Below are 15,566 nucleotides of genomic sequence, written 5' to 3'. Positions count from 1 at the left end.
TTCCGTTTCTATGATTTTTGTATCTTTTTTAATCAGAGTCTCGAATGTAGCTCCAAACTAAAACCAAATTGAAATTTTAAACATTCGATGGTCCATATATATGATTTCATTTCTGTCAGAAATTGTGCTAAAAATACATATCCTCTTCTCGAGTTGCCGCATTTCTGGTGATTCTTGAAATAACATTCACGAATCATTTTTTAAAATTAATAATTAATTATTAATAATATTAGAACTATAATATTAATTAATATTAGAATATTTAAATTTTTAGAATTAATAATTAATAATTCTTTTAAAAAAAGGGATTGCTTTTTTTAAATTTTTTGCTTAATTGTGTATAGTTACCGGAGTTCTAACATTTGCAATATATTTTACAAAATTAAAATTAAAATATTTACCAATTTAATGATATTACCAATCTCGGCATACATACGATCTCCAATTTTTCTCGATATATACAAAAACATATATAAATATATTTATTAACTCGTAATATTTAATTTTAACATCCTATGCGATTCTCTTATTTTGTATGAAAAAGTAACAAAAATTCACTATATTTACATTGTGTACGTATATTTCGAAAGTTTTAAATATATCAAGTCTGCATATATCACTGTAAATACTTTTTATAGTATATAGACTTATGCTTTAAGTTTACTTCATAATATTTTCTACGCGTCCGTCTATCAAAAAACTATTAATATCAGGTTATTTGCCCTTCGACATTAAACAGATTTAGTCTGATGCATTTTCTTTTCTATCAATAATAATAACCGAGATAGTCTATATTGCGCGAAACACCCTGTATATATCTAGTGAGTATCACTTGAAATCGTACACCCAAAAATTATTCATGTTTAAATTGTTATAATTTCGTAAAAAGAAAAAATCGTACAACAATCAATCAGAACTGGTTATTTGCTGAATGACCATGTTGTTTAATCATTGTGTTTCATTTACTTTTCAATATGTTCAATATATTGTAACATATGTTCCTCTCTCAAATTACTTTCTTTTTTTTCAAAGAGGTAGTTGTATTAAGAAACGTAACAATTTCAAAGATTATAGGTTTAAAATTTTTTAATCTTAGTATCGTGATGTAACACTAGTATTACACGAATTGAAATCATTGTGCATTTCTTTTTTACAAACAGCAATTGATATATTTTTTTTTTAATTTCACCACAAAAATTTTGATTTCACTTCATTTCAAAAATATTTTATTTAAAAATTAATTTCTATTTTAACTATGATTATTTATTTTTGAATATAATAATCTACATAATGTTAATGCAACAATCGAGCATCGATGTTACATTTATATTTTTTTGTTTATGTAAAAAATAATTACACTAGAAATTTTTGTGGGTAAAATAAAAAATCATGATACTAAGATTATCTATTGTATTGCCAGTTTTAATTAACATAAATGCTCAATGTAAACTGACAAAAACGAAGCATAAATATATTAATTTGTTCGATCTGTTTTTCAATTATTATTGTTCTATTGTTGATTATATTCTTGATCTAGATTGCATTCAGTTATATTATATGTACAGACTATGTTCTAGAAAAATGAATAATTTTAAAACGTGATTCAACGAAGAGAAATGAGATAGAAAGGAATCATTGCAACATTAAGTTGAAAAGGAATAATTCATTCAAAAAGAATGAAAAAAAGTACACCGTTTTCATTTAACGATTAGTATTACAATGTGATTACCTGCGATTATGTGAATGACAGGGTAAAACAGAGTGAATCACCACAAATCATTCTCTTTACGTGACACCTCGATTGTTAATTTAAGAAGAGCAAGATATTTTCTATTTGAAGTGGCATTATCGTTGAACATATATTTGCATTATACTTACAATCGTGTTAATATGATTTCATGCTCTTTGTACGACACTTGTGCGTTATACTCGTTGATAGTATGATTCTATAGTCAATAAAAATACAAATCCAATCATGTATGACAGTGTGATGCTATGTGATTTTAATTCTAATGATAATCTAATGATAAGGTAATAATATTTAGTATTGTTTATCAAAGTTTACTCGATGATTGATTGATTTGAAAAATTAAGAAAGAAGATAGTTAATTAATCTTTTTTTAATTAATTGATTAGCTTGAGCAACCAACCTTCAAGATAGCAAAAGTATATTCTACACATAAATTTTAATAATTTAAACGATGACAATTAAAACAAATAGATTTATACGATTATGTTTTTGTCTAAACAGAAATCAATATCAATTTTAAGCAATCATAAAAAAAGAAAATCTGAAATTTGTTAAATTGATGGTTATTCTAGTATTAAATAGAATAATTTATGACGTTCATATATGTAAAATTAATCCTCTATAATGTCGTAACTCCAAAATTATATATGACTATATTTCAAAAATTTTATTTAGTCTGCTTATTGTTTCATCGTTGTACTATCCTGATAGATTTTCAATCAAACATAAATATTCGAAAATATTCAAAAATATTGAAGTGGAATTGCTAAGTTTATTTTCTCATGTATTGTGAAAAAAATCTAATTGTGTTTTATAGTTTTTTAATTTTTAACACTAGAACTGTCAATGACTAAAGCCTAAAATTTCCACGAGAGACATTAAAGTAAATAATACAATAGAATACACTTATACATTTTACGAAAATCATTTAAGTCTCCAAAAATACACTGTTTTAAGTTTTTTTATAAAATTTCGACAAATAATTAAAAATTATAAATTTTAACCACTTCAATAGTTCTAGTGTTACCTTCGAATTATTTATATTTGACCGAAAATTTTTTGCCAGGAATGAATTTCAATGTGACATTAAATACGATATAAAGTACCAAATAATTTAATTATGATAATTTTTAATTTCCAAATTTTAAATTGAAGCAGATAAATATTCATAATTTATTAGTATTAATTTATAATTAATACAAATGTTCATAAATTATTAATTTATAATTTATATAAATATTTATAATTTATCAGTATTAATGAAATTAATTAATTATAAATAATCTTTTTATCTTGTAAGTAAATGAAATTCTGACTTTAGAGGGTTAATTCCATATTATCACTTACTTCTGTTCTCTTCGTTTTTTTTTTTTTTTTTATAACAAACGTATCAAAACACGTTTCATAATTAGATTTAAAAAAATAGAGTTCTCAATGAAAAATGTTCACAAGTCTGTTATTGTTAAATATTGTTAATTATTTTTATCTTTTATAACAAAATATTAACGATACAAACGAATAATATTAAAAACAAAATGTTCATTCTGAATCTTACGCGTTCCATTTAAAACACAGAAAGAGAACTTTTTAACATAAATCTAATGTACAATATCAGATTCATTTCCTTTTTATTTATTATTAAATTGGTTATAGTTGGTTAAAATGGTTATAGTTGGCTACTCATTAGTTGTAGCTGAATTGATACACAAAGTCATATTTTTTTAAAATGAAACTGTTTCATAATTTTGCAATCATTAAATCCGAATCACGATTAAATGTCATGAAAATTTACAATAGTTACAAGATGCAAATAAGTTACGAATGTTTTACATTCCACAGTATTAAAGTATAGCGCAAAGTATATTTACTCGTCGCTCATGTTAATATGCAAACTTCGCCGATTTTACCTGCAAATAATGAACACATTTCGCGCCATTCATCTACACATCCATCAATTAAAATGATTATACAAATTACATTTAGAAGAATTAAAAAAAATATGTATAAAAAGAAAAAAAAACCTACTTGATTAATTGTATACCCAATATTGAACTTTTGCTATTAAACAGAAGACTGAAAATATTCGCAAAAAAAATATTAGAACGTTATTATAACTAACGAACGTATAATTACGAGAATAAATGAAAATACATAATTAGATGTTAAATCAAATAATAAAGTACAGATAAAAGCGTATTTTTATGTGGACAGCGCGAAATGTGTTAACTTTTAATAAACATTGTTAATAGATTTCATTTGTTATATCTAGACTGCAGATTTTTTTAAACATTTTTTATATTTTTGGCAACGGAAATTTCTTTCATCTACTAAATGTTATAATAAATACTCCGCTTTACATTCTCACTCAAAAATCTTGGGATACTCTTTATTTTTAATACTCACTCAGTCAGTATTAATGAAATTTTGAATTGCACGCGTATTTTGTAAGACAATTATCAATATATTGCAAATTTTTATAATTGTAATTTTATATTTTATAAATTATTTAATTTTTCCAGGGTCAAAAGAAATGCATTTGTCCTAAGACTTTTGAACGAAAGTGTATATTAATTATAAATATTAACTACATTAAATTAAATATTAAATATTAACTGTATCAAATTATATTATTTAAAATTACAATTCAATTACCAGTTAAATTATATTAAATTTAAACTACATATTTTTGCATCAAGAATCCGCAGTCGACAGCAATTAACAATTCAGATATACAAACCGTAATAATAAGAGTAATAATAATTAATGAACCTCGAACCATGATGATAATTGTCCAGAAACTTTAATTGTTTAATAATAACGAAAATTTCTGTTCGAGACGATGTACAGTACCGATAAATTGTGTACAAAATACGTACTAACGTTTAGCTATGTTAAAGTAAGAGCTTGTACAAATAATGTTTAACAATAAGTAACGAGTAATAATATATCTTTTCACTATCGAATTGTAAATACGTGTACTACTACGAGGGCAGAAAAATGTTTAGCACGTAACAAGAAACGACTGACGAATGATCTCGTGTAAAGAAACTGTTTGTTAGCCTTACGCTGTACTATTGTATAAGGTTTTAGCATTACAGACATGTCGCCATATTGTTTCACTAGTACAGCGACTCAAAAAATTCGTCGAACCAGTCCAGCTTACTTTTGACTTTTATTAAAAAGGAAAAAGGAATCAAGTGAAGGCAATTTTTTTCTTAATTCTTAGCCACTTGCGCCTGGCAACTGATTGCGGACCGTAACGAGTGACCGAATCATCGTATACAACAATTTGTCGCTTTCTTTTTCTTTTGAACTCGTCAGTATGACGTCACTGGATAGAAATTATTAATAAGTAATAAACTTATCATTTGTTTCGCCTATTTGTTACATTTAAATATACTTAAAACTGAGAAAATGTTGCAATTTGGGACAAAAAATTCTCAACGTGCGTGACACGTCATTCCAGCGCAAGAGGTTAATGTCATTTTGTAGTGATAGCATTTATTAAATTCTAGCTTGTAGGCCGTAGATTTTATAGATCATGTCATTTAACTAATACACATCCGTCCACACATTCGTTTTCATTTTTTTCCACCAATTTTCTGAATCTACTTCAAATTTTTATTTAAAATTGTACAATGACTCATTCAAACTACATGGTTCACCTACATGGTTCACTGTGAATATCTACATCCTCGCAACCTAATCTTTCTAAAATTTAATTCACTTTGTTTCCATTTCATTTAAGCATTTTCCAACTCTTTCTTTCTTATACATTATTCATTATTTCTTATTCTCACTCATTAAGCGATCTTCATTTTAACTCTTTATTTCAATAACAATTGTCTACATAATCATGTAATTCATTTTGAAGGTAATACCGTTTGAAATTTCAACGCGTGCGATCAATTTTTTGAGCCGGTGTAACTTGTGTCGGATTTTTGCTACAATCGAAACACGAATTATTAATTATTGTTAGATTAAATAAGGATGGAAACGCAAGTAAACAGCATTTGAGCTCCCAACAGTATTTGTGTATGCAATTGATGATTAATTAATTTAATAAGTAAATATAACGTGTAGGTAAAGTAAGACTAATGTAATTTCAATCCTGAGAACTCTGAATACTAATGTTTTGCATTTGAATTGCATTTGGATTGGAAGATGAATCGATGATAAATCATACATATGGTATAAATACAAGATGTAAATATTCACTCGTCGCATTAAACTACGGATTATTTCTTTATGCAAAATTTACAAATGCAAAATTGCAAAAGGAAAATACGTATAAAATATCTGCTCAAAAGGGGCATTTCGTGCGCATTTATTTTGAAAGTGGTGTATTTTTTTTTTTTTTTTTTTTTGAGGAAAGTGAGAAAATCGAAAATTAACAGTACATGCTTCAACTTGAACTTTTTGCTGACGAAATTTATCATTTAAATTTTGAGATCGTTCGTTTATTTTAATGAATTGAAATTTCGTTACTTCACGAAAACGCAGATGCTTCGATGTTTCAAGGTAAAAGAAAATGGACTTGCATCACTTTCGAAATAAATTATAACGAGCACAGATATAATACGATGAGACTATCGATAACAAATATGGATCGATGAGAAATCTTGCCGAGCAGTATGTATGTACATATAGCCTAACAACCTTCGCGATTATGTTCATCATTTAAGGACTACTGTGTCTAACGAATAAACACGATTGTAACGATGTACGCCACTCGTATATGGGAACAGAATATAAATATAATTCGTATGTGTGAATCGCTCGACATTTCTCTTTGTATCTGTTTTGTTTCTCTTTCTCTCTCCTTTCCAATTGATTCTCCACGATAATCATCTTCATTTAGCAGTAAAGTACAAAAAGGCCGAAGCAAACAAACTCGGATTGTTGAACAGCAGTGATGAGCAACCTTCGTTCTTCAACGAGGCAAACTTGAAAATCAAACGAGGAGTGGTGCGCTGATTTATCAATCCTTCGATGTGATTATTATTATATAAAGAATTAGGCAAAATAAATATATTCACCTGTTTATCAAAAACATGTCTTATTGAAAATAATTTCAAGTCAATCTGTCCAATGAATAATTTAATAGCTGTAGTATAACCAACGGTACAAAGATAGCATAATCAATTGATTTTTAAATGAAATCTGGAATGAAAGGATTAATGAAATATATACTGTCTCATATATATGTATATTATGAATTTAAAATTTTAATAAAAATGTTAAAATTTTTTTATGGGACGATATGATAGATATAGAATTTTATATTAATTTATTTTTGTATTTAATATAAAATTTAAATTAACATTTAATTGAGAGAATTATTAAATTTAATTAAATTTAATTTTTGAAAAAACTTAAATTAAAGAAAATGATTTTGATTTTCTTTAATTTGAGCAACGATTTTGTTCTAATGGATCCAGTCTGCAAATCCAAACTTCAGATTGATACATTTTGTTTAAAAATGAATTTCATTTCTACAAGAATTACGTTTACTACATTTCAAAAAATGAAATGATAAATTTAAATTTATTATATTCCAAACGTGCTCTTTTCAATTTTACTTCAGTTTTACATTGAAATGATCTTCAGATTGTCAAAATTGATATAATGATTTTTTTATATAATGAATTACAAATTTCTTTTGCAGCAATAATATTACAGATCATGGTTCCAACACATAATTCTCCTATTCATAATGACTGTCGAGTTCACGAGACGTTGGACAATATGTTTCTTAATCAGTGGATAAGAAAAAGGAGAAATTTTTTACCATGGAGTTTTATAAAGGAAAAAAGTACACTGTGAAGTTCCTACGAGTGTAAAAAGATATGAAGGATTTCATAGATTGGAACTATCACTTAAAAAGATAGAATAAGTCTTAAATGTCAGTGTTGAAGGTCGACTGTTTGAGTACAGAAAATGAGTAAAAAAAATCAAAGATAAGTTTTAAGTTACAATAATCACTTTGGAAGACTTTAAAAGGATTAACGTATGAAGGTCACTGAATTTGCCTCTAAAGAGGCTACCTAAACGAAAATGTAAGTAGAACAGCATTTAAAAACATAAAGATCACCTCAAAATCTTAGGAACGCCTTCAGCTAAAAGATCATAAGAACAAAACAAGTTTTATCTGAAACATTTTTTCGAAAAATTAATAAAAAGACACCCTGTACGTTTCATTGAAAACTTCTTGCCAGAGTATTAGTACCAAAAGTTCCAATTGACCAAACACTTTTTGTCTTCCTATTAATTATCTCAAAGGTTATCAGAAGTTCTACTATGTTTATATAACAGAGCATGATGTAAAATTTTTTACAAAAAATGAGGATTAACGTACAAGTTGCTCACCACTGTTAAACAGTAATCGTCGTTTCACGATCGTCGCTTCACGCAACATGAATATTTAATTGAAACATGACTGCTAATTATCGTAGGAGTGAAATGTAATTTGCTGACACGAGGATCGGCGATAATCTCGCATGATTTATTGTTTCTCTTAGCGTGATATACCTGCATACGTGTGTACATATAAGGTATATAAAATATGGATCTTTGTGCTAGATAAGCATTCGAGGAAAATACAATCAGAATTTCTAGAAGTGGTGGTACACTTAAACAACTGTACAGAGTGATCCATTAGGATGGATTACTCTAATGTTTCCTGTGAATGTGATTGTTACAAAGATTTTATTTCTAGGAAATTCTGTTGTTTTTAACGACACGTGTTTCATATATTATGTATTAATATATGTATTTGCAAAAAGATGACACATAGATTTGCAATTCTTTTCAATCAATTTATATTTTCTGTTTCTCCAATTTTATTTACGATAAAGTACAGTAAATTCTAAAAATTCGTTTAATTTATTTATTTTATGTATTTATATTCGTACAGTATACTATGTCTCGTTTCTACTTACAATTAGATTCCAGAATTTAAAGAAATTGAAGTATTTATAATATTAGATCATTGCTTGATCCTTAATGGTTTAAATCTAAATATTAATTAAATATAATGAATATATTTGTTAAATATTTTTATATTTTAGATAAGAATTTACTTAGAATTCTTATTATTTGAATAGATACTGAAAAGAAATTTAAATTCTTCAATTTTATTGATACGAGACTTAAAGTTTGTATCAGAAAATTGAAGTTACACTGTAATTTTACATTGCAAAAATGTATATACTGTAAATTTAAATTATTATTCAATTTTTTTCATAAATAATATATATGTTTGGAAAAAAGTGTAAGAAAATATTTACTAATTTTTATTACTACTAGGTATTGACAATGAGTTGATCTCTTGGTCTGTTGTTTCATACTTATGTAGGATGTCTAATTTTTATCTATTGTATACATACGAATTAAATAAACTGTCGGTTATTACAAAAAAAAAAAAAAAAAAATAGTTCAGATAAGAAACAAATGATTACAATCTGGTAGATTTTATGAAGGTCACGTCCATCTTTTTTTTTTTTTTATTATTTCACAATTTAGCAAGATAGTGTAATAAAATGCAAGACGCGTGTTCTCGGTCCAAGATTCCGGGAACATCTGACAGTCCTTGAGTATTTTAATCGATATCCCAGATATCGTCGAGGACTGAGAATGTCATTTCATGTTTCCGCTGCGATGCACGTAGGTCATAACTGAACGCCAGAAATTTTATAAAGTAAAATTTTATAAAAGAATTTTAATTTATTTTATGAAGTAATAATCTCTTAGTAATAATCATTATATTATTATTTACATTATATTTTATACTTTATACTTTATATTACATTATTGCTCTATCATTTTAGATAAACTAATGATTTCTGATCTTCTCAAGTAAATTTACGCGCATTTCTATTTTCGTGAGCATAATTAAAGAAATGGAATAAGTACGTATTATAATAATATCATTTTCTTAATAAGTACTCTAATTTTATAAATATTTAAAAATTGTTTGAAATATTTCATACATTTTTCCATATATTACGTTAGGTTGTTGTAGAAAATATATTATGTATGTAATATATTATACAAATATTGCAAAAGAACGTATAAACGTTCACGTTCTATCCGTGACACATTAGCAACGTTTTAATTTTCTATGTTCACAGTATCTTTCGAAAATAATTTGTAACTCTTTTTTTTAAAATAGAATACATAACGCGAGGGTGAATGTATTCAAAAAATTCAACCACGTAATTAATGGATACTATGTAATAATATTCATTTAATATTATAATAATATACTCATAATAACTATTATAATAATATTCTGTTTCAATATTCCGTTCGTTAATGTTTATAAAATGTTAAAAATCCTTATTTCTCTTTAAACATTTGAAATTTGCATATATCGACTTTGCTGACTGACAGCATAAATTACTCAGAAATAATTATCTAATATACAATATTTAAATAATATTTTATACTACAATTGATACTTTATAACTAGAAATGTAATACAATAATAGTTATAATTTACTAAAATCCTTTTTTTTTAACTTGGAATTTTGGAAATAATATAATATTAATAAAATATAATGATATTTAAATATAACAAAAGTAAGAAATAATAAATGTAGGCATTTGATTTAGTGTTAGAGAGAAGATTAAATTGTTTAAATGTAAAATAGAGATGCACGATGCATCATAAATATATGGTATTAATACTTGGCGTAATATAATTAATATTATAATAATCGAATAATTTAATTATTAATAATCGAATTATTAATATATAATAAAAGTCAATTAATAATCGACAGTTTCATTGAATAGAATGTAAAATAGATACATGCAATGCACCCTAAATAACAAATAGTAACACGCTATTAATTATTCCACTTATTAATTTATTTACTACTACTGTATTATTGATGAGGCATTTCTCATTATTCCCAATTTTTTAATATTCCCGGCTCTCGTTACTTTCATCTCACAAATTTAAATACACGATCCTGCCAATAACACTGTTACCCATTATAATTGCAACTATCATCGTTGAGAAGTCAATTAATAATCGACAGTTTCATTAAATAGAATGTGAAATAGATACGCGCGGCCGTAAGTGATACGTACATATCCACGTATAATATGGCACGCAGTTACAAAGGGAAAGATATTAAAATGGGCCGGAATTACGAGGCAAGATCCACATACGCACCCCTCACTGAAAGCAAATGCAAGCGACGCGCGCGACAATGGAAAAATTCTGTTTACACAGCCTGTCAGCTCGTCGTTTGTTCACGTACACGGAATACTACCGACGTGAAAGAGAAACCCGAAGCGTCGAGCTTCCACGTATGTATAGCGATGAATAAACATCATTAGAACGCGAACGAAACTATGAATGACTTTGATTTCTATTGTTCCGCCACTTTTTTTTTTTCTCTCTTCTCTCCTTTTTCAAAGCGATTTATAAGATCGTTCCATTTACATATTTCTTTGGGAAAATATGCATGAAGTTATTGTACATGGTGTCTCGTTTGCTACAGTACCACATATTTTGTTTACGTCATTATCGTCAATCGCAGTGGAGGAATCCCCCTTTACGACTGTACCGTGACTTTGTATCGAAATAACAAATGTACGAGGTGTTGATTCATTGATTCATTCGATCCACAAAACCGTAGTTTATTAATAATTTGCAGTTCGCTCTGATAGAAATATTGACTATTGTTTAATTGTGATTAGACTGCAGATTTTTGAAACATTGCACAGAATGCATTTGATATAAAAAAATATGCATATAAGAATATAATATGCAATATACAATATAACATATATAAAAAAAATATGTATAATGAGAAACGAGAGATTTGTTTTTTAATTTTTCACAATAAATTGTCTTCCTGTTTCTTTAAGTTTTTAATAATAATGACTAACAATAAAACACAAGTTATATAGAGTTGAAATTTAATTTGTATTTGTCGTTTTTCAGTATTATTAAAATATAATATAAATTAAGCAATAAATAATAATATTATATTATTATATTATGCTATTAAAATATAATGCAAATTAAATAATAAGTAACAAGGTACAAATTATAAACAGTTGAAATTTAATTTATACACTTTCTTTCTATAGTATATAGTACAATTTGTGTACACATTGTTTAATTTGTGTAAATTAAGCAATAAATAATAATATTATATTATTATATTATGCTATTAAAATATAATGCAAATTAAATAGTAAGTAACAAGGTACAAATTATAAACAGTTGAAATTTAATTTGTACACTTTCTTTCTATAGTATATAGTACAATTTGTGTACACATTGCTTAATTTGTGTAAATTAAGCAATAAATAATAATATTATATTATTATATTATACTATTAAAATATAATGCAAATTAAATAATAAGTAACAAGGTACAAATTATAAACAGTTGAAATTTAATTTATACACTTTCTTTCTATAGTATATAGTACAATTTGTGTACATATTGCTTAATTTTTGTAAATTGAGCAATAAATAATAATATTATATTATTATATTATACCATTAAAATATAATGCAAATTAAATAATAAGTAACAAGGTACAAATTATAAACAGTTGAAATTTAATTTGTACACTTTCTTTCTATAGTATATAGTACAATTTATGTACAACGTGAGGTCGCAGAAATATTGTATATTCTGACATATTCATTATTTATTTATTAATTTTAAAGAATTGTCACCAACGATCTTCTATCTATTCCATTTTAAATTTATAATTTTTATATAGATGAATGTTAAAGATGAATAACGATAAAAATAAACATTCACGTTAGATGAATGCGACAAAAAAATGTAGATAATTTCAAAAGATTAATACAACCAACGCTGCATTGTTTCTTGCTAGTTAATTGAGGTTTTATCAAGATAATTAATATTTTTCTCTTCCGTTAATGGAACCGTACATTGTTATCTATCTGTATACTGTACAGAAAATGCAAAATTAAATTTAACTGCACTGTCAAATGAAAAAAAGAGAGTAATTAAGAGAGAAAATTTAAAGAAACAGAAATAATATAATTTTGGTGAAAATACATACACTAAAATTTTCTTGAAATTTATATATTACGAAATTTAAATATACATATTTGAAGCAAAATGTTAAAAATATTCAGTAAATATAATAGATTCTAATGAATTTTTAAAGAAGCTTGTCCATAAAAATTTTTTTCTAGGCACCTGTTTTTCTTTCTACAAGTTCTAACATAAAGAATTTTTATATTTTGATTTTTAATACAATGCAAGCCTGATGCTTTAATAATATTAGTTTAGTAAACCTTTTTTCGTTAATACGTATATTTTATAAAATTTTCTATTAATATAAAATATATTCAATTAAAATGTTGATAATAGTTTTACATATATTTAAAACTATTTACTACTTATAAAATACAATAAGATAAAAGATTAAATAAGACAAAAAATTTTGAAAAAATTGAGAAACTTTATAACAGAAAAGATTGAAGTAATTTGATGCATTTGCTATTGTTTAATGTTTATTTTCACGTATTATAAAATTTTATAAAATATTGTATTATTGTAATATATTATTAGTTATTCATATATATGAGATGTTACATTATATTAACAAAATTTTATTAAATATTATAACTTTATATATGCATGGATGAACTATCCTTACTGAATCATAAAAAAGAAAGAAATTTTTCATGAATTTGAACGAATTGTTTTTTTCATTACACAATCGATACGAAGAGAAATTGAAATACTTTCAAGGTGCAGAGGATTAAAACGATAACCTTCAAGTAACTCATAATTGCACACGTGAAATTTCTCAGCGTGAAAATAGATTTATATAAAAATTATTTATTACCATACATTAGTCTAAAAATAAAAGCAATGAATGTATTAAACAGTACACCTCTCTTAAGCATTCATTTTAAACGATAACACAGTAAAGGTATGATTGATGCATCGTTGTATTGACAGATATAATAGATCGTTAAAGATTAGAATAAACACGATAGGATCCTTGCTCCAAACAAGAAAAACAATGTCACTTGTCATTTCACTTCTTTAGTAAGGTACCACAATAACGAGGCGCCCAATTAATGTAAAAGAACTAATAAAATTGAAAATACATCATACAGTTTGACAGAATTATATAAATTTCAAATTTTACATTTTATAATATAATAATATAGCTCTTTTGCTATAAATTATATGCATGTGTAAATTTTTGTCAACAATATTTGAAAATATAGACATTGAATTTCATCAAGTTTCATGTGAAATGAGAAATTTTAAAGTAGGATGGTAAAATTATGTTTCTCATGAAATCTATATTTAATAGAATAAAATTTTTATATAGACATTGAATTTTATAGTGGAATATTGAAGTTATATATGTCTATTTTATATATGAATTTTTATTTTATTTAAAAATTTCACAGTGATATGTAAAATTTATTAATTTTTTGTTTTACGATAGGATTATATTAGATGTATTACCAAGTTTCTGTGCTTTAAACTTCTGCATCTATATTCAATGGAAAATATAGTAATAATAAATATTGAACCATGATAATAATAATAATTAATAATAATAAATTTAATAATATATTTAATTATAATAGTTAGTAATATTACAAATAAATTATAAATTAATTACATTATAATTCATATATAAAATTATGATAATCAATCATCTATATAATCAATCATCTATATCTATATAATTTGATATTCAATTTTATATAGTATATAATTCTTTCCTATTGAATATAAAAACAAATATAAAAACTCTTTTGCTAATATAATACGATTACTACTAAAGCTAAAAATTAATACATTTCATACTTTACTATAAAATTTCTTGTCCAAACATACATACCTTTATCTATATACTGAATTTCATTAAATTATGATAGTCAATCATATATCTATATAATTTGATATTCAATTTTATATAGTATATAATTCTTTCCTATTGAATACAAATATAAAAACTCTTTTGCTAATATAATACGATTACTACTAAAGCTAAAAATTAATACATTTCATACTTCACTATAAAATTTCTTGTCCAAACATACATACCTTTATCTATATACTGAATTTCATTAAATTCACAGTACATTCTGCGTTAAAATAATAACTGTCATTATCTCTTCATAAAAAAACAATCTTCTCGTTTCATATCCAGACTTATGTGTTTGCACATCAGTCATCACGTCCTTCCTTATCTAAGATATTAACTTTCGAACGGATTTCACGCGAGCCCCAGATGACACGTGAAATTCGACAAATATTAAAATACAGATATATATATATATTTGTTACAGTATAATATATATAATATACTGTATAACATACAGTATATAAATATATATATATATATTGTATTGTAACAAATATAAATATATATATATATTTTATATTCTGTATATTATTACTGTATAATTTATACAGTATATAAATACAGTAATAATATAAATATATATATATATATATATATATTTTATATACTGTATATTATTACTGTATTTATATACTGTATAAATTATACAGTATATAAATACAGTAATAATATATTATATATATATATATATATACTGTAACAGAACGAAAAAAAAAAAACGGCGAAAAGAGAATTTTAAATGGAGAAAAAGAGAATCAAAAGTGAAAGTTGAGTACCTCCGGCAGGATAAACGATCATTGAGCACTATTTGCGGCAAGTGTGTCAAATGTTCGCTCACACATCAAACCAACACAGCCAGTAGTGCATATCTGTTATTTCTCTGTCATAGTTTATAGACGTTCTATAT

This window comes from Frieseomelitta varia, unplaced genomic scaffold (genome assembly GCF_011392965.1).
Source record: "Frieseomelitta varia isolate USP_RPSP 00005682 unplaced genomic scaffold, Fvar_1.2 scaffold_862, whole genome shotgun sequence".
Classification (NCBI taxonomy): Eukaryota; Metazoa; Arthropoda; class Insecta; order Hymenoptera; family Apidae; genus Frieseomelitta; species Frieseomelitta varia.
The sequence above is the reverse complement of the archived record's forward strand: the minus strand, read 5'-3'. Positions refer to the sequence as shown.